Consider the following 22,306-nt stretch of genomic DNA (forward strand, 5'->3'; position numbering starts at 1 on the left):
TTGTGCACACACAGTCACACATATGTACATTTGTACACACATGTTCTCTCACCAATGCTTGCACATATATTCACACACTTATACTAGCACCTGGATGCCGTCCATCTCTCTGTCCTGTCACAGAAGGCACGGGTGTGTTGGCGCAGGAGAGGCCCACTGTCACTGACGGTGTGTGGGAAAATTCATCCGCAGCCCTTCTGTTGAACAAACAGCATGATGTGGGCCATTTGGGCTGAGGGAGGCAGGCCTCAAATGGATGGGCTTGGACTGAGACAGACATAATCAACATAGGAATTTGTGGGTAAGGGCTGTTTAGCTTAGGAGCTGGGATGAGGAAGGAGCCATAACATAATAGGAGGCTTGAGCCCAAGTAGAAGACAATACCCCATGGTGGGAATGTGGGGAAAGGGAATAGCTGGAGGACTTTTAAGGACAAAGATTCTAGTAATCAACATTATGATCTATTGTGTGGCAAAGAACTGCCCCTCCTTTCCATATCCACAGGGAAAGTCTACTGCATCCACTGATCTTGGTGAGTGATGTTTTGGAGAAATTATGGAAAATGGACTGAATTAGATGTTTGATTCAATGCAGGTGGAGAGAGGAAATGTCCACAGGAGGGAAGGCATAAGAGAGAAAATTCCACAGAAGCAAGAACTTAGAGCCAGAAGTAACTGGGGGAAGTCGGGGAAGAGAAACACAAAGTCAACCTCATTCCCAGTCCAAACATTTCTAGAGATACTGGGAGGGAGCCTGGACTTCCCCCCACCTGTGGCATGAATGTTTGAGTTGGTATTATCTCATTTCAAAGAACTAAAGGACCCAAGCTGAATTACACGTAAATGCGCATTAAAGCCCATGTGTGTTCACACTCACATGAGCGTTTCTTTCCTTTTGGTAGGATGCGAATGAGGCAGGGATTTGGCAAGTAAGAGGTTAACTTTATAAGTGAAGACAGCCAAACCAGAATATTTAGCTTCAAAAAATCTACCACTGGCCTGAATTATCTGGTTTGGCCATCTAGACTTAGCAAATTAACCAGAAAATTGCCAAAGTCCTCCACTTTTGCTGGACATAGTTTTAGGGTGTCCCACATCCTTGCAGATACATAGATATCTCCCCACATACTATTATTAAGTCCATATCTCCACATGTTATTATAGCTAATATGTATTTGTAACCAACTCAGTGATTGTCCCAGATTATCCAGGACCAATCTTTCATACCACGCTGGTTTTCTACAGCTGCCTCTCATGTGACTGAACCCTGGGTATAAAACACTGAAAAAGTAAGGCATACAACAGAGAAGGCCATGATTACTTCTGATCTTGTTATTGTGTTTATTTCCTATTAATGGGTGCTCAGAAAATGCAGTGAAGTTTACAATTGGCTTAAATTGCACATACCTGGCAAAGAAAGCCTGCTTTTAAATCAGAACCCAACATAAAAAATCATAATAAAATAAAATAAAAACATAGGAAGAGGGCAGGTATAATGAAAGCTTTTGAGTCAAAAGAGAGATTTGGGTTTTCACTTCAGTTCTGTGAGAGACTTACTTTGAAAATTTGTCATCGTCATCATGTGACTGAGATGGAGCAGGTCCGGGTGCTTTTGAGAAGTCCCTTCCATCTCTGAAATACTGAGAATGTAACTCAAGTAGGTCATCAGGTGTTAGGAGGAGTGCCCTGATGTGGGGGAAATGCTGCATCTCAAGTTTTAATGTGCATGTTACATGTGAGTCACCTGGGGGCCTGTTCATTGCAGGTTCTGATTCACTAGGTCTCCACTTAAGGTTCCTTCTAACAAGCTCCCAGTTTGGATGGTGCTGCTGGTCCGAGGATCGCACTTTGAGAAGCAAAAGCGTAAAACTCTGGGTCTGGAGTGAGAAGTCCCAGGTCTGTGCATCCTTTCTTATCTTTGCTGGGTTCAGTTTCCTCTTTTGCAAAATAAAAACCGTGATGAACACACACTGCGAGAGGACGCCGTGAGGCTCTAGGAAATAACACATTTGAAAGCCCTCCCTGTATCGTAAAGGGCCTTACAAATGTTTGTTGTTCCTGTTTTGGTGCTGCGTGGCTTTACCTTCAAAGACTCCTGAGAGCTGCTGACATGGTAGGTGGATGATGGAGTGATGGGGCGGCATCCTCACGTCCGGTCCACAGTGGCTCACGTGCAGCTATTTCCCTGGCAGCTGTCATTTGCAGAGCCAGACGCTCTGAGTGTCTCCCTCGGCCCTCTGATTGCAGGTCTGCTGCTGCTCCTGGCCATGACCCAGGGAGGCCACATGGCTTCCAGCTGTGCTGGGGCATCTGGGTCTCGTTCCGCCCCCCCCTCCCAGCTTGTGGGCGCTCCCTTCAGCACACCACAAGACCGGGGCTGGCCCTGGGCAGAACTCTGTACTCGGCAGTTTTTCCCCTCTGTTTTCCCCTCAGGCAGCCAGTGCCCTCACGCCCTCATGCCTTCCTGCCCTCAGCTCACTCCACCCCACCCTCCCCCATCAAACCTCACATCAGGAAAGGGCCTGATACTCCAATTCACAGAGTTGGCAATGCTTGATAAGACTTCGGGGTGACCTCTCCTTAGGGGACAAAGCCAAAATGGGAGTTAGAGCAACAGAGGAACGGTTCAGGCCGCAGTGCCTGGAAGGGGCGGCATTTTTGGAAGCGGTTTGGAGGCCTCTCTCCCACCTCTGAAATCCTAGACTTCAGTGTCCTGCATCTGTCTGCCTTGCCATTTCTATCTCCAGCCAGAAACATTCCAACCTTGCCGTGTTCCTGATCTTGCTCCTGACCCACTTAGGTGCTGGAGAAAGCTGAGACTAACTCCTTTGATTTCGTAGACTCGTGAAAACCGGGCAGTTCATGGGGAAGTATGGGCACCGCTGTCATTGTCACCTAGGGGTTCTCAACGTGCTTCCCCCCCAACAGCCGTGGCAGTGGGTGTTCCTGTTTGGGGCACTGTCTCCTCTGAGTGCCCAGGGCAATGATTGCCACTCCTACCTCAGCCCCGGGCCCAGCTATGGCTCTACCCCTTTGTTGTTCAGGCCAATCTCATCAAAATAAGGGAGAAGAATATTATTATAAAGATAACCTTGATTCGCTCTGATTATTATTTTTTAAAGTATAGTGTTCCTAAACTTCAGTGCTTATTTAACATTAGGAACAAATAGTGACATGTGACACTTGGTTGCGAACTCTGTCCACTGACGGTTTGCTCCAATGTGGGCCAGGGACGGCCTGCTCCAGAAGCGGATCTGATTTTATACAGCAGATCCACTGAGTATCTATTATGTACTGGGCTGCCCGCCTATGGAGATACACAGATAAATAAGACATGGGCACTGTGTGGCAGGCTGGAAAGGGGGAAAGAGATCTGTCTCCCCTAAGGACGTGATACTCTGTCAGGCTTTTATCATATCTACGTTACCTCTAGTCGCCAGTAAGGCTGTTTCTGCCACCTTCCTCTCTTTTTTTCTGTCTGTTTTCTTCCTAGATGAATCTTGCTCTTTTCTTTTTCTTTTTAAGTTTGTCTGGTTTAGTATTCTCAGAAACCAGCTTTTCTGTTTGTTTCCTGATTCATCAGTTGTGGCTTTTATTTTTGTTTTTAACTCTTTGACTATCCTCTTGATTTGTTTTTTATTTGAATATGTAGCTCATTGACATTCAATCTTATTTTCTAATCAATATATTTGAAATCATACATTTTCTAATAAAGACTGCTTTCACTGCATCCACAAATTTTAATATGTATTGATTTCATTGAAGTTTGCCAAATAAAAATTTTACTTATCTTTTTTCCATTGAATTTTTATTTTACTTCACTGTGGTCACAGAACATATAAAATTTTTTTTTTTTGGTCTTTTTTGAGACCTGCTTTATGGTCTACTTTTATAAATATTGTGTCACATGTTCTTGAAAAGAATATGTATTCTCTAGTTTTGGGTGCAAACTTTTTATATATCCTTCAGATCAAGATGTAATTATAAATTCTATTAAAATGACTTACGTGCTTATTCACTTTTGACTCCTTAAGCTATGAGTTTCTGAAAAAGATAAGGAAATCTGCCACTCTACTGGTCGGTTTGTTCATTTCTCCTTATAATTTTGTCTTTTTTTTTTTTTTATGTTGAGATTTTTATTGCATTTTGCAGTTGTAAGAACAGTTTTGAAGTTCTTCAGAGTTGTGCAGAGTACTTCTAGATACCCTGGTACACTTTGCAGGGGTTCCTAAAGGATGTAAATCTTAAAGTCAAGGTACCACTGTGAGGTCTTGTTTATGCTGATGTTGAGTGAATCCTGGGTTGACCTATCACCGGGAGTGTTATCAGCGGCCGACTGCTAAACCAGCAGTGTTTCAGTTACATTTTTCCTGTGAGTATTTCTGTATCTTTTTTTTTTTTTAATTTTGTCACTTTTTGCTTTATGTATTTTAAGATTTTATTGCTAAATGTATGCAGATTTCGTTATTAGTGTATCTTCCTGGCATAATATCTTTAAGTAATAATCCTCTTTATCCCTGTAATACTTGTATTTTTTCTTGCTTGACAGTCTATTTGGTCTGATGTTAATATTGCTACACCAACTTTCTTTTTATATCCTTTTACTTTCAACATTCTTGTGTTATTACAAATTATGACAAGACACAGATCGACTGGTAAGAATCCAGTCTGAGAGTCTGTCCGTTAGCATTCATTATCATGATACACATTGACGTCTTTAGTGTCCCTAGGTTTTAAGCAGGAGGTATCCAGAGGAATTGAGAATGACATTGCCATTCCCAGGAAAATGAACATGAATTATTGTCTCATAATTCTCCTGAGTCCTGGCCCTGGAAGTTGCCCCTCCTGCATTTATGTAACCTTTATCTTCCATTTATGGTGCAGACATCATGTGTTAGCCCTGCGTCTGTCCTGTGTACCCCTGACCCCCACTGCTTGGCTGACTCAGTCCGCAGGAGGGAATTTGACTTGGGGTGTCCATTTCCTTCAACGCACGAGAGGGATGTACGAATGGGCTGGTTCAGGACAGGGCGTCCCACTGACAATGCAGCTTGGTTGCGATTGGCGTGCCCACGCTCTCTCCCCATCCAGCCTGAGGTTAGCCCTCAAAAGGCTGAGCTGAACTTGAGGTGGTATCGCTTCTGAAAGGCCCCCCTAATGGCTTAGGGGCTGGAAGCTGGAGGCTGTGTGAGTGTGCTCCAGAGAAAGCCTTGAAAGGTGGGAGGCAAGGGCTCTGATGTGTTACTGGGGCTCTGCCACGTGAGCACGTCGGGAGCCTGCAGGAAATGCAATGTGGGCAAGTCAAGGGAGGCCCCAAGAGACTGTGAGAAAAAGAGCACCTGACCTTTCCACAATGCCACACTGCCTGTCAGCCTAGCAAGAGGGGGCTCTCTTAGGGCCTGATCAGGTGCCAGGTGAAGCACAGGGAGACAGGGTGACAGAGCCTGGGGTGGGAGTAATGAAGGGCCATCACCACCATCCAACCTTTACTGAACTGGCAGGACCTGCAGACCAGCTCATCCGAGACCCTCCTGGGGGTGGGAGTGGAGGATGGCTTCCATTTCTTGAAAGCCTTCCTGTTGGTGGGAAATAATCAAAGGGGCCAGGTTTTTGTAGTAACCAAAGGTTTCTCAGAAACTATAGCCTATCCTTGGGAACCAAAGAACCCCATGCAACATATATTTTCACACGTATCAGTGACCCAAACGATACATTGCAATAATTTCTAAACAATATCCTCTGGCCAATCATCCTAGTTTTCAGGACTGAAGGATGAAAGGCAGTGATGTGTAGGCGGGCTCATCTGTACACCTGCTGCTGTGTAAGCTAAGAGGTCAAAGCTTCTACACGTGCCCATCCTGAACGTGCTGTTTGGCCCTTTTATCTACAGCAGGAACGGGACTATATTCTCACTGGGTAACTTCCTCCTTTACTGGGTGCCCCAAGCACCCAGACATAACCCAGCCATCTCACATCCGCTGGTCAGGACTGACCTGGGTGGACAGAGGAGAGCATTCTCGGCCGTGGGCGCAGAGCAGTGAGCATACCTGGCTGGGGGCAGCAGCCCACAGCATAGGGTGCTGTGTGTCTTAATTTTAGGATCCCTTCAGCACCCTGCAGCTCAGGTTTTCTCCAGGCAGCTCAGCACAAACCCAGATCTTTCAATGGACTCTATGCAGACATCACACCCCTACCCTATGTCGCCCAGTTGCTTGGCTGAGACAGACTCGAGGTTTGTAGCATCTTGGGGATGGGGAACAGCTCTCTGCCCCCCGTGCCATGCCTCGGGTCCTTTCTCCTCTGGTGGTGGTGGGGAGGGGAGCCGTCGGGAGCAGTGGGTACACAGTTCCCGGAGAGCACCGGCGTGTCAGCCCCACTCAGAGCTCTGGAGGAAAGTATCTCAGCAGTGGGTGTGTAGGTGGGTCCCTTCCTCCCCAGCACCCGGCAGTTAGAGTAATTGGCCTGATTACTGATTACTGCCATGGCAGGTGAGGTGTGTAATTGTGCTAGGGTGTGTGTGTGTGTGTGTCGAGAGGCAGAGAGGGGGAGCAGAGGGAGGTGTTGAACCTAACAGTGAGTTTAGGAAATTGAAAGCTGGCTTAGTGATGGGAGAGAACTCTTGCACCTGGTGCCTCTGGAAGGCAGAATCTGCTCCAGGAGGCCTTGTGGCCCGGACTTGGGGGTTAGGGTGAGGATAGGTACTGATGGTGCCCACACAGCCCCAACTTTGGGTCACTTGCTTACAGTGCATTTCTCTTGTTATAGTGAAGCTAATAAACTCCAAGTCCCGTCTGGCCCTTAGTTTGTCTTTGGACATCAAACCAGCGAGCATCTGATGATGGCTGCCATTCCCACCCAGCTCCTGACCTCACCCATCTTTCTAGTCTGCACTTAATGTACAAAGTCTAGCTGAGGGCTTCAGCCCTGGGAGTCCCCGGGGAGCCATGGAGGGCCCGGACAGCAGGGGCTATGACGCCTCTGTGTGTGTCTCGCCTGTGGTCTTGGGCAGGCTGCAGATAACGCAGGGCAGCGTGGTCTTGGTGTCAGCTTCCAACCTCCCCACTGGTCATGCTGACCTGGGCCTCCCACTCCGATCTTGGGCTGGTCTCAGGGTGTCTGGGGACCCAGGGAAGAGGGCCTGACTGTGCAAGTTTGGGGCCAGATCTCTGCCTTGGGGCCTTTCTCTGGGCTTGAGAGGGAACTGGGGGCATGGAGCAAACAGGCTGTGTTCCTGGGAAGAAGCGCCCTGACCAACTGCTTGAGGTTGAGGGAGAGGGCTCAGTGTCCAGACCCAGAGCCTGTGGGCCAGGCCACACAGAATCATCTGGAGGGGGGGAGGCTGCCCTCAGCTAAAGGGTGAGTCCTCGCGTGTGCCTAATGCCTTTCCTGGCCCTTCATCTGGGGTTTTGGTTTGCCTTATCTTGGCTCACAATTGCTGACCTGGTCCGTAAAGTCCCACAGGGCCGGAGACGCCTGCCTCAGTGAGCCTGGGGGCTGGGCCAGCTGTGGGGTTAGGCCAGAGGTGAGAGATAATACTTAACCTTTCTGAGCCAAGCATTGAGAGGAAGCAGGGGGGTGTCCAAACTGGGCAAGGAAACCGGGTGGTGCATGTAGTGGGACTTGAGTCATTCAAGGGCTTCGTCTGTCCTAATAGTACTGACTGTGGCTCTTCACCAGAATTAATTTTTAAGCCGCTGGTTGGTCAGAAATTTTCCAAGGATCATTCTAGGCCTAAGGAAGTTATTTTGGGAAAAGAATGTCCTTATTTAAAGCTGGGGGGAAAAACCAGTGTGATTCTTGCTGTTCTAGTAAATTTATCAATCCCCTATAATTTTCTTGACCCCAAAGATAACAAGCCGTGCTCTTAAAGAAGGACCTGACCACATCCTTCCCCTGTGCAATCTCTTTCCTGCCCCTCTCTCTCCAAAACACAACCTTACAGCCCTGGCAGAAATGGTCAGTCCAGCCCACAGCTCTAAGCATTGTTTCCCATCATCTGAGTATGTAGACCCTAAATAGTTCAGACTGCAATCTCTGGGAAGCCCCTATTGTCCTTGGGCTAGACGTTCCCACAAGGACATGTGATATCCCTGTGTTTTCCCCCCAAACCCTCTCCTTTTACGGGAGGTGGTTGCACTCATAGAGGGTCCCTGAACTGCAGATGTGAGCTTTGCCAAGATGTGAGCTTTGCAGATCTTTCCGCCTTTCAGATGGTCCCTCTTCTGGGCCCCCCCAGCAAGAGGACAGCCCTAGTGAGGGTCCCAGGGTTAGGAGTTGTCATGGTTGAGCCCATCCATGGCTGAGGTCACAGCAAAGTCACTTGATGGCCAATGAGTCTCTTGGTTCCCTTATACACTGTCACTCTCTGTTCCTCACTCCTGCCTCACCTCCAGACCCATTCTCTTCTCTGTCCTCAGAGGCTCCCCCCTCTGGACTACATCTCCCTGGGCCCCTTTGCCAACTGGCTTCTGACTGGATCTAACCAGAGGAGGCATTTTCAGGGGACCAGCGGATGGGAGGTGAGAGAGGCTGGGTATTTCTCCCAGCTCCTCCTTGCTTCAGAGTAGTTCTGTGCCAGTAGGTCCATGCCTCTGTGACTACATTTCCTGCCAGGCCTATGCTCCACGTTGCCAGCTCTCGTTGGGTACTGGTTACTATTTCTTCCCTTATTCCTCAGGCCATCGAGGATGCGATAGTAAAGATTTCCTCCCATTGCTACACTCCATCTCTGTTCCCTGAACCTTGCCCACACATCTGTCAATTGACCCTTCTTCAAGGTCTCTTCATTTGAACCCTCGAGGGTAAATTGTATTTCCTGCTAGGGCCTGACTGACCCATCTCAGCTCCTTCATTTCCCCAACAGATAGCACGTCTCTAACTAATAGGATCTTTGGGTCAGTGCTCATATTTCTTCCATTACTGCCTAAAGGAGACGCCCCAGCTCTGGTCCACTCTGTTCCTTCCATTTGGAGAAGTTGGTTCCCTTCTTTCTCACCATCACCCAGTCCCTTCATAAGGTCCTGGTGGTGGATGCTGCTGGACTCGGGCAGGAGGACACGGCCACACGGCTCTGCCTTCTTCCCGCCGTCCTCAGGCAGGACTCCTGGGCATCCTCCTACATGGAGGGGAAGAGGGCCAAGAGTGAAGAGCAAGGATGGAATGACACAGGTGGATATTACACAGAAAAGAAAGACAAAGCATAAAAAAAAGCCATATGGACATCCCAGACACTAGTCAAATACGAGAAGTATTTCCATGCAGGGCAGGAGACGGGTGTAGCTGCTAGGGGGTAAGGGGAGGTAGAGCGTGGGGCTCCAGATAAAGCCCAAACTCCTCGACATGCATGAAACTCAATGACTTTCCCAGTCTGCCGCGAGCTTAACTTTGTACACTTTCCATGCCACCCCCTCGCACTCATGCACCCCAAGTTTCCCAGATATGTGCTCTCCCCGAAAGTCTCGGAGCATTTCAACGTCATCGTGCTCGTGCTTTCCCCTCTGAAGAGAAAAACCCACTCTATGTTACTTTTCTATTGCTGTGTAATAAGTATCACATACATAATGGTTTAAAACAACACCCACTTATGATCTCACTGTTCTGTAAGTCAGAAGGCCAGGTGGGCCCCCCTGGGTCCTCTGTTTAGGGTCTCACAAGGCCAAAATCAAGATGTTGGCCAGGGTGGCTCTTATCTGGAGGCTCTGGGAAGAATCTACTTCCCGGCTCACTCAGGCTATTATTGGCAGAATTTGTTTCCTTGTGGCTGCAAGACTGAGGTCCTTGTTTCCTTGCTGGCTGTCAGCATGCAGGTGGGGTGGGGGTGTCTCTCTTAGCTCCTTAAATCTATCCACATTCCTTCTCATATGGTCCCCCTATCCGCAAAGCACCAATGGCATATTGAGACCTTCTTTCCGACTTATTCTTCTGCCACCAGCTACATAAAAGCCTGTGGTTTGAAAGGGCTCGAGTGATTAGGTTAGGCCCACAGGAATCATTGCCCGTTTTGCCCTATAGTCACAGGAGTTACACCAGGGGGTGAAGGTCAAGGGTCCATCTTAAAATTCTGCTCACCTTCTCCCCTTAGTTCAAATGTTACCACTGCCGGAAAGCCTTCCTGGCCTCCTGCTCACAATTAAACTCTCTCCTAGCACTTCACTGGCGGTCCATTTCGCCTCTTCTCACATTGTATCGTTCGGCGATTTGCGAATAGGAACCGTGTCTACTCATCTTTGTATCTGCTATTGCACCAGTGCCTACCACTTAGTATATGATCAATAAACATTTGTTCAGAGACAGGAAGGGAGGGAGAGGGAGAGGCGATAAGGACATAGTGACGAGCAGCTGAAAGATCACCGGGTTTGAAGGGTCACATTTCTATAAAGATACTGAGGACACTGGGGCCACTTAATTTTTAAAGTCTCTGTTTCCTCCTCTTCCTTCTTATTCTTCAAACTTGATTTGGAAAAGTTTCAGACCCGGCAATTGTTTACTACCCACAGGAGGTAAGGACTGATGTTTTATACCTTGTTTCCTACCAAAGTGCAGAGTCTATTTATCCAAGAAGTTTGTCCTAAATAGTGTAAGCCTAGTGGTCATTCTCAGTCTCACAGGGCAGGGACAAGAGGACAGGCCACAAGGACAAAGCCTGGAGGGTGTGGGAATTTTTCTACTTTCAGGTAGATATGAACCCGGCAAGGTCTCTGAATTTAGCACCAAGGTTTTACAGGGAATGAGAAAGCTCCCGTCCTTTTCTATTTGGAGAATCATGCGTTTCAATAATAGGATATCAGGTTTCTTGCTTGTATTCCACCAGTTCAGGAGTGGGAGAAATGATCCCGTTAATACAGTCCTTCACTTTCTTTAGTAATAAGTCATGGCTTGTCACACCCCTCAGATAAAGCAAATTGTACCAAACCCCCAGCGGCTTAGCCAGGCCCCAACTCCTCCTGCGGAAGTTCCAAGTTCGTCTTTTTGGTTCTCCCTGCATTGAAACCGGAAACTTGTTTCCAGTTTCCTCTTCTCCCTACCCAAGACCCAGGTACCGACATGGAGAGAGGTGACTCAGTTAAGGAAATGCATCCTTTTGATGCATTGACACTAAAAAAATAATAATAAATGAAATACATGTCTATGGTAAAAACCCAAGCTGGACAGAAATATTAGACAAAAAGTAAAAGTCTCCCTCCACACATCCCTCACCTATCCTAAGTTCCTTTCTCCAAAGGCTGTCACTGTTGCCAATTTCTTTATGTCTCTTTCCAGAAAAAAAAAAGAATGTATGCTACCTGCATTTTAAGCTTCATCATAATACTTCTCCAGCCAGTACACAGTTTAAATGGGGACTGATTTCCATAAAGATCATTTTCTCTCCTCTGAACTATGAAGCCAATTTAGAAGTGTTTAGCAAAATCATTTTTCGAGTAAATTATTGAACCTGTTTACAGTTCCTCCAAGATGAAGATGAGGTGTTATTTTAATCTCCCCAGATCCTAGCTCCCTCTCTGCCTCCCCAGCACCGTGCCCTTCTCATTTCCTAGTTCATCTGTCTGCTACCCAGGTGAAAGCAGTCAAGAAGTTCAGAAAGACATTTTCAAGGACATTTCAGTATTTTCTTTCCAGAAGATAGAAAGTGGACAAAACCATCTCTCTGGCATTTTCCCAGTCTGCCTGGACTCCAGCCCTTGATGGACACAGCATGAAGACAATTACTGAGACATTCAAATGAGGAGCAGCCATATGCTGCAGAGGCTCAGGAATCCTTGCTGGTTACAGAATAACATCCACGCTAGTTACGTTCTAATTTACCTGTCAGGGTGTAATTTGGGGCATTTATGAACGTTGTGTATATTGTGTGTGTGTAACTGTTTCTATTGAACAGTTAGAAACCTTTCTGTTTATAAATGAAGCTGCAGCAGAAGCAAGCGAGTCCAATGCTAGGTATATCTGGGCTGAGCAAGACCCTCATTCAAAGACTTCTCCAGAGAGAGGTCTAATGATCTAGTGGTTGGGGTCAACCTTGGGCAAAGGATTCCATCTCCTACTTCTGGGATCTTTCCTATCCCCACTCCCATCATCTATACACCTTCTATACACCTGTCACTGTTGCCAATTTCTTTATATCTCTTTCCAGAAAAAAAAAAGAATTTATGCTACCTACATTTTAAGCTTCATCATACTTCTCCAGTATTCGTGAATCATCTTGACACTCCAATCCTCTAAATTAGCTTTTAGACAGAATCTAAAATTTATTTAGTTATAAAGTTGTTTATAAAATCTAAAGCAGTGTCACTAAAAGTATGAACTAGATGAAAAAGTTTTCCACTAGATGCCTCAAGGAACACCTAGATTTGGACAACCCTCCATGCTCCATCTCCTGCTTGAAGGGTTCCAATACAGATTCACACATGAAAGGCCCTGAGAAGTCCTGTGTTGAAGAAATCGATTTAAGGTTGGTTCATTCATTCATTCATTCATTCATTCATATACTTACTGAGTTTCTACAGTGTGCCGGGTGTTATTCTAGGTACCAGAGCAATAATAGGATAGATATGATTTTTCACTTTCACTGGGGGAGCAGATCATACACAAGTCAAAGTGTTAAAGACTGTTATGAAGAGTGATGTGGTGGGGGGTGGTATCTATTTTAATGGGATGGTCAGGGGAGACCCTCTCTAGGGACGTGACATTTACACCGATACCTGAATGACTACAGGATGCCAGCTATGTGAAGATCTGGGAGGAACATTCTTGGCAGAGGGACTAGCAAATGTAAGGGTGCCAGCTGGAGTGAGCTTTTTGCATGTTTGGGGTCTGAAAGATGGAAGGCAGTTGCCCCTGAACTAGAGAGAACAAGATGAGAGCTGAGGGGTAGAAGGAAGGGGCCAGATCATTCAGGACCATGTCATCCTCAACAGGGAATTTACCCAGCATTCCCCAACCTTATTTGATCAGAGAACTTTTTTCACCCCAGCATAAAAATATCTGTTAACCTCCCCCAGAAGTAGTATGCTGTGGATCACAGTTTGCAACACCCAGCCTAAAACATTATCCTTCTCAGAATGTTTTCATCCTCTTGGAGGAATTTCTGTTGTAACAGGAGTTTATTCTAAAGGAATAAAGCTCTAAAGTAGAGTTGCAGACATCAGTGAGCAAATAGGAAGTATTTCCTTTTCTTTCCTCTTTTGATTTTTATTTTAATGATAAACATGCCCTGTTTGTCAAAGGTTATTTTAAAAGTTTATGTAAATGATCGGTTTGGTAAGCTTTAAATATTTTCATGTCGATGCATCTTGAATGCTGGCTTTTTAAATTACAACCTAAAAAGTTTTGAAATCAGTATGATTGAACAGCAGAAAGAAAGGAGGATGGGACAAACCAATTACGATTCTTCTGTGTGGAAAAGAGCAAGGGGGATGGAGAGTTTTCAGCTATTATTGTAGAGTTCAAGATAAAGGCCAGTTATTCTTTATCCTCCCTGAGGAATGAATAAGTGAATAGGTATAAGCCCAGTAAAAGGAATTGAAATCAGAAATCAGGAAGAACCTCAAGACTAGCAGAAGAATGCGGCACAGCAAGAAATTACTGAGAAATAGTATAGAATGTTCTGGCTGCTCAAGAGCCTGTTAGGACCTGGACAGGCTCCTTATCTGCCTGGGGAGATTTTAGGTTAAATTCCTGGAATTTCATTTTGATGCCACAGCAGTGGAAGTAACAATGGGAGGGTAAGAAATTTGGGGAAAGGACTGTTTCAGAGTCTAGGAAAGTTAACAAGAAGCAGTTTCACCATGAGGAAGAACTCAGCTTCCAAAGCAAATCAATAAGATAAAAAACAAAAGAATAATATCTGACATTTATCGAGTGCATGCTGCATTTCAGACAACCTGCTAAGTGCTTCGTGTGCATTATTTAATTTAATGTTCATGACATCTCTGTGAAGTAGGACAAAGGCCTATTATATAAATGAAGAAGGTGCAGATTCGAGCGCTTACATAACGAGCTTAAGGTCATGCAGTTATTAATGGCAGGTCCAAGATTCAAACTTAGACCAATTTGCATCTAGAATCACTATACTACCAAAACATGGAGTCAGACATTGATTATTAACTTGCTGAATTTGCGTGTAAGATGGGGGAAGGAATCTTTTTATCCTAGGTCAAGATACAGACCTCTCAACTCAAGTGTCCTCTTGTCTTGAGAGGGAAAGGACGCAAACAGCAGAATAAGACGAAGACGGGGGTGCTGTGAGTGGGCAGGATCCCCACAAAAGAAGGTGACCAGGAGTTCACATGACACATGGAGACCTCAGCCTTGAATAACAGGATGGATTTGTAAAGCAGAGCCCGAGGCTGGGGAACATGGAGAAAGGTCCAGATATTAACAAATCCAGCCCTGAGGGAAACGCAGGAGAGCAGATCTGATTGTGCAGACTTAGGAGGAAGCATGTGTCCACAAATGACAGAGACGCTCAGAGCACGCTGATAAAGACCACAATTATCTGAAATGACCAGATGGAAAATGAAAAGGCTTTTAAACACAAATTTAAAATGAGAAATTGAGTAGGCTGGATAATGGAGTCAGCCTTAATGAGAAGTGGAAAAAGGATTCGTGTCTACTGAATGCTCCCAGCTCACTCCCACCATCGCAATAGGTGACATAGCTGGCTCACCAGCACATCTTTCATTGAACTAATTAGTTATTATTGACTAATTGGCATACATATAATACACAAAAGAGCATATTATGGTAACACACACAGTTAAATATTAATACTAATACATATTACAATGAATACCCATATTACCTAGATTAAGAATGAGAATAGTATCAGTACATCAGAAGCCCCCCCTATGCTCCTCCCCTGACAGTTCACCATTATCTAAACTTTGTGTTAATCATTTCCTTTTCTTTCTTTATAGTTTTGCCACCTGTGTATGTACCCCTGTTTTATGATCTAATTTTACATGTTTTGGACATTAAATAAATGGAACCATTCCGTATATATTCTTCTGTCCTTTGCCTCTTTTGCTCAATGTCATATTTTTGAGATTCATCCATGTGGACATGTGTTGTTGCAGTTCCTTTGTTTTTCACCGCTGTATGGTGAAAAACAAAGTTTTTGAACATACCACAATTATACCACACAATTCATTATACTGTGATAGTTAGCTATTTTTCTCCAGGGTTGTGTGTGGGTGTTTTTTTTTTGGCTATTATAAATAATTTTTACATGAACATTTTGTACCTCTCTCCTGGTGCACATGAACAAGAGTTTTTGCGGAGCATCTATTCTAACAGTAGATTTGTTAGGTTGTAAGGTTTAAGCATATTAACCTCCCTAGATAGTGATAAGCTGTACTCTATGGTGGTTCCAATTTACCCTGCCTTCAGCAGTAGATGAGAGTTCTGATTGCCCTACATCTTTGCTAAAACTTGAGTTGATTGACTTTTTAATTTGGGAGGTATGAAGTGGTAGGTATTTTAATGTGGTTTTCATTTCCATTTCCCTGATTACTAATGAAGTTGGACTTTTTCTCATATGTTTATGGACCATTTGCATTTCCTCTACTGTGAAATGCCTATACAAGTCTTTTGCTCTTTTCATATGATAGTTTGTATTTTTCTTAATAGTCTGTATTTTTCTTATTGACTCATAGTTGTCCTTTATATTTATATCCTCAATGCTGATCTTTTGTCTCTGTAACAGATATCTTGTTCCACTACGGGGCTTGTCTTTTCCCTCTTTTGGTGGTGTCTTTTTATAAATAGAAGTTCTCCATTCTATACAGTCAAATTTGTTAGTCTTTTTCTTTTAGTTTGCCCCTTTCTCGTTTAAGAAATATTCAATAATCTTTTTATTTTGAAATAGTTTTTGATTTATAGAAAAGTTGCAAGAGTATTACAGACTGTTCTCATATACCCCACACCCTGGTTCCCCTAGAGTTAATATCTTACATTGCTACAGTGCATTTGTCACAACGAATGAACCAATATCGGTATGTTTTTATTATCTAAACTCCGTGTGTTATTCAGATTTCCTTAGTTTTTCCGTCCAGGATCCGATTCAGGATATCACATTACACTTATCGAATCTCCTTACGCGCCTCTAGACCAGGGGTGTCCAAACTTTTTTCAACGTTTTTTACCAAGCGCCATATGCAGTAAAATACACAAATAGCCAGTCCACTCACTCGAGGTGAAGTACGTATTGCCTCACCTGGTTTATTTAAGTAAACTAAATATATTTTTGGAATTTGCTGCAGGCCAAGTAACAATGGATCATGGGCTGCAGTTGGCCCGCGGGCCGCAGTTTGGACACCCCTGGTCTAGACTATTACAGTGTCTCAGACTTTCCTTATTTTTGATGATCTTGACAGTTTTAAGGAGTACTGGCCAAGGATTTTATAGACTGTCCTTCAATTTGGGTTGTCTGATTTTTTCTTTTTCATGGTTAGACAGGAGTTATGGGTTCTCAGGAAGAGGACCGTAGAGGTAAAGTGCCATTTTCATCATAGCCTGTCAAGGGTCTATGCTATTACCATTACTAACGATGTTAACCTTGATCCCTGGGTGAGGTAGTGTTTGTCAGGTTTTTCCTCACCCCTTTCCATACCCTACTCTTTAGAAGGAAGTCATAATGTGCATACCATACTTAGTACTCACTCAGGGAGTTATGCTCCACCTCCTTGAGGGGGTAGTGTTTAGAAACTATGTTGGAACTCTTCTGTATGGAAGAATTGTCTGTTCTCCCCTACTTGTTTACTTATTCAATCACTAAATAATATTTATTTATCCTGGATATTTAGTTATGGAATGTCGATGGTGGAAGCCAAGATTCTCACCACTTGAGAGGAAGGTTACAGATAAGGGGACAAGGCTAGAATAAACAGTGTGGCTCTGGTTGAGAATTGAAGACAATATGAACTCATGTTTAGTTTCATATAGATACTGATACTTAACATGGATAGATATAGAAATAATTATAGATGTGTGTGCACAGACATAGTGTACACACATAGGTTCCCTAGCTCTGTCTGCTGAGAAGGTCTACGATTCCCCAGCAGTGAGCACACCCAACGCCCAGATCTTAATTTCTAATGCCATTCTCCAGTAAAAAGAAATCAGGGATCTTGGAGAAATGGCTGATTCTAGGACTAGACAGGAAATATACAAGATGAGCCTGGAGCATCTTCTAAGGCCAGAAAGTAAAGAAGTGCTCAGAAATCTCATAATGATGGGGGTATATCAAAAGGACACAGAATCCTTCAGGGCTCCCTTTGGCTGAAGTTGGAACAATCTAAGCAACAAAATAAATGATGGAGTATTGGGTTATAACCCAAAGTATAAAAGAAATCCCTTTTTAATGTCCAAGTCTTATCAGTAGTCTCTTATATTATCTTCTATGAGTTTTCTAGGAGATCCAATTTACTCTTTTTCCACATGGATAACTGGTTGTTCCAGCCTCATGTACTGAATAGTTCATCTTTTCCCCACTAATATGCAAAACCCACTCTGTTACATATAGGTCTCTGTGCTTGTGTGGGTCTGTGTTTCAATTCTGATTCATTGGTCTAATTGTCCTTCTTTGCACCCATAGCCCAGAACATTAATTCATAGAGTTTTACACTGTGACTTGATATTGAGTAGCGTTAGTAACCGACCTTGTTCTTCTTCTTTTTCTGGACTATTTTGTCTGCATTTAGCATTTGATTTTCCAAATAAATATTAGAACTAGCTAACCATTTTCAAGAAACACTTAGTTGGGTTTTATTGGAATTGCATTGAATTCATAATTCAACTTGTAAATAATTGGCATCTTTATTATATTGAATTGCCTTAGCCAAGAACATGGTGTATCTCTCCACTTATTTGATCTTCTCTAATATATTTCTATAGAGTTTCATATTCTTTTCCTTGAAGAACTTGAACACCTTTTGTTAGATTTTATTCCTAAGAACTTTATATTTTTGCTATTATTACAAATTGCTTCTTTTCACTCTTTTAATTTTTCCATCAGATAGTTGATGGTATACTGAAAAGCAATTGATTTTATATATTAATTTTGTATCCAGCAATTGTAGTGAACTGTTATTAATTTTAATGTTTCTTTATAAGTGATTTTGGGTTTTCTACATAGATCATCACATCACCTACGAATAATGACAATTTAACTTCTTCCTTTCTAATCCTCATAGCTTTCATTTACATTTCTTCACTTACATCAACTGGCTAGTACTTCCAGTATAATGTTGGATAGAACTGGTAATATTGGGTATTCTTTTTTTTAAAGGTTTCATTGGGGAAGGGGAACAGGATGTTATTGGGGAACAGTGTGTACTTCCGGGACTTTTTCCAAGTCAAGTTGTCCTTTCAGTCTTAGTTGTGGAGGGCGCAGCTCAGCTCCAGGTTCAGTTGCTGTTGCTAGTTGCAGGGGGCACAGCCCACCATCCCTTGGAGGAGTCGAACCGGCAACCTTGTGGTTGAGAGGACTGCTCCAACCAACTGAGCCATCCGGGAGCTCAGTGGCAGCTCATTGACTTCATTCTAGTTGCGGAGGGTGCAGCTCGCTGGCCCAGGTGGGAATCGAACTGGCAGCCCTGTTGCCCAGAGCTTGCGCTCTAACCAACTGAGCCACCCGTCTGCCCAATAGTGGGTATTCTTAAAAAACAAAAAGAAAGAAAAAAAAAGTCGGTATTCTTATACTGTTGTAGATCATAATAGAAATATTTAAAATATTTCCATTCTATTAAGAAATATGCTAAGTATGCTGTTTTCTATACGTTTTATCAGACTAAGGAAGTTGCCATCTATACCAAGTTTACAAATATGTTTTAAAGCCATGAATGAATGTTGCATTTTATTGAACACCTTTTTTTTTGCATCTATTTAGATAATCATGTGGTTCTTTCCCCTTGAACCTGTTAATGTATTACACAGTGCTGGTTTTGGTTTGCTAATATTTTGTCTTAAGATTTTTTCTGTCTATATTATTGAGTGACATTAGCTTGTAATTTTCCTGTCTTATACTGTGCGTGTCTGATTTTAGTATCAAGATTATACTAGTCTTATTAAATTAGTTGAGGAATGTCCATCTTTATTGTCTGCAAGTGTTTGTATAAGGTTGAAATGATGGGCTCCTTGAATGTTTGCTAGAACTTACTAAGTGCATCACCTCTTGTGCCCCACCGCACGTCTTTTTGACACCTCTTTCACTGCAGCAGTTGCAGTGACGACCAACTTCCTGCAGGTGTAACCCGTGGGCATCTGGCCTCGGCCACCTCACCTCTCTCACTGTCTGTCCTGAGGCTGCCCTCCTACTGCTCTGAGTGGAGCACTTGAGGGTTTGGAAATCTGGAAGTCCAAGAAAGTTAACACTACCTTGACCAATGGGGGATGGAAAATGGTGGATAAATGCTCTCCTCTTCCATCCCTCGGGGAAACAATTCTTACGTACATTCCACCTAGCAGGATTGAGCCCCGTTCGTCCATAGTGATGACACCATCGTGTTGGCTGTTCGTCCTTTCCTGTTTCATTTTTTTGGGTCCCCATTTCCAAAATTAAACATTTCACTTTCCAAATAAACCTTGTACACCCAAGCCTTTAAGTCAGGCTCTGCTTTCTGCAGGACCCCAGACTATGACACTTCCCTGTGATTAAGCTCATTGGTCTGGTGTTTTCTTTGTGGGAACATTTTATACTACTAATTCTTTTTTTTTTTTTTAATAAACTACTCAGGTTTCTATTTCTTCTTAATCATTTTTGGCAATTTGTGTTTTTCTAGGAATTTATCTATTTATTCTAAAGCTTCAAATTTATCGGCATCAAGTTGTTTGTAATATTTACTTAACTATTTCATTTCCACAGCATCTCGCGTTAGGTCCCCCTTTAATTGTTAACGTTATTGCTTTGTACCTTCTTTCTTTTTGTTTTGATTAATCTTGTGATAGGTTTGTCTATATTATTAGTTGCTTCAAAGAACCAACTTTTGACTTTGCTAATTTTTCTCTAAAAATATATCTTTTTCAACTTAATTTCTACTGTTTATTTTTTCTTTTCTTATATTTTTTGGGGGGATATTTTGCTCCACCCCCAACTTCTTCATAAGATGCTTAAGCACATAATTCTGAACTTAAAATTGTTTTCTAATGTAAGTATTTGCAACTGTAACACACGGAGTCTGAAGCCAGACTGAGTCCACTTCCTGGAGCTGCTACTTGGTAGCTGTGTGGCTTCATTTGGCTTCTTTGTGCTTCAGTTTCCTCATTTACACCTGCCTCGGGCTGTTACGAGAATTGAATGAGTAAAATATATAGACCACATAAAACAATGCCTGCCACACCGCAAATGCTAAGTAAATGTTAGAATTCTGTATTTTCCTCTAAGTACTATTTTAGCTACATCCATATGTTATTATTATAATATTACTATTCACTTCTTAGTATTTTCTCTTTTCCACTATAATTTATTCTTCGGAGATCTGCTTTACAATTTCCAGTTGTAAAGGTTCTTTCCTGAGCTTGTTGTTATTGATTATTGTGGTGTTCGTCATTTCCAGTTTTCCTGCCTGCCTGGGTCCATGGGAGGATCACGTTTCATCGAGCCCTGAAGTTGGTCACGGCCAAGTGACTTGCTTTGGTCAATGAAATGTAAGTGGAAGCATTTAGGAAAGCAGCATGCAATTCTCTGTGCCTTTTTCCTTTCCAAGGGGATGGGGGAAACACATGTTGAGATGCACGTGCCACGCGATCAGAGCAGGCTGGAGCACTGAGCTACACATAGCAGGTAGCTACCCTGGACAGCTACCCGGGAGGGCTGTCTGCACCCTGAGCAAAAAGTAAGCGTCATTGTGCCAAGCTACTCAGGTTTTGAGGTTGTCACCGCAGCGTAATCTAGCCTATCCTCTGGCATTATTTCCGTCTTAATTGAATCATGGTCAAACAATACAGATGGTTTGAAAACAATTCTTTAAAGTTGTTGAGACTAGCTTTATGGCCTACCATGTGGCCAGTTTCCATAAACATTCCATGTAGTGCTTGAAACGAATATTTATTCTCTAATTGTTGTGTGCAGCGTTCCTTCAGTGAATATTAGATCAAATTTGTTAACTGTCTTCTCCATCCTCACTGATTTTTTTGTTTCCTTAACCTATCACTTGTTCAAATCTCCCACTGTGATAGTGGGTTTACCCTCTTCTTGTTAACCTATCATTTTGTTCTACCTTTTTGAGGCTATGTTACTAAGTCACGCAAATTTATTTATTTTAGCTTCCTGATTGACTCTTAACAGCACATATCTGGAATTTTAAAAATCCAACCTATCTTGATCCTTTACTGGAATTTATTTAATTACAATTTATTGTGGTTATTGACATGTTTTCATTTATTGCTACCACCTTATTGAGTGCTTTGTCTTGATTTGTGTCTCCATTTCTTTAAATATACCTTTCTTGATTTGAAATTATTATACACTCTGTATCTATTTTTGATGGTTATCTTAGCTATTTTTATATTCATTCTTATCAGAATGAAGTCTGAAATCAATCAATCAGTTTTTGCCTCTTCCTCCTGAACAATATGAAGATCTCAGAACACTTTAAGCCTCATCACCCCTGTCCAACCTCGATGCTTTTGTTTTCCATGTTTTTAGTTCTAGCCTTCCCACCAGACATAAGTTAGACATTATCATTACTATTTTCAACAGTTACTATTCATTAGGCTTTACCTGCGTATTCACCAATCTCTTTATTTACCATTCTTGCTTCTATGTCAGATGACCAATCTACATTCATTTACTTTCTGCTTGAAATAACTCATTGAGGATTTCCTTTAGTGAAGATCTGTTGGTTGTAAATGCTCTTAGGTGTTATTGGAAAATATCTTTGTTTTGCCCACATTATGGAAAGATAATGGACATAGAAATGTAGGCCCACAGTCATTTTCTTTCAGCACCTTGAAAACACTTCTATATCCCTCATTCTTCTGGCCCCCATTTTTATTTTTGAGAAGTCAGCTTCAAGTTTAATCACCACCGTTCCTTTGTAGGTAATCTTTCTCCTTAGCAATTTTCACAATCTTCTCTTTTTTCTTTTGTGTTTACTTTCCTATAATATTCCTAGATGTGAATTTCTTTTTATTTACCTTCTTGGCATTCACTGGACTCCCAGAAGCTAAAGACTCATGTTTTCCACGGTTTGGGAAACATTGCAGCCATTGTCTCTTTGAATATAACCTCTTCCCTGTTCTTCTATTTTATTCTAGAACTCTAAATAAGCACAATTAAATTTTCTCTCTCCTTTAGTCTCTTTCACATTTTC

This window comes from Rhinolophus sinicus, linkage group LG02 (assembly GCF_036562045.2).
Source record: "Rhinolophus sinicus isolate RSC01 linkage group LG02, ASM3656204v1, whole genome shotgun sequence".
NCBI classification, from domain to species: Eukaryota; Metazoa; Chordata; class Mammalia; order Chiroptera; family Rhinolophidae; genus Rhinolophus; species Rhinolophus sinicus.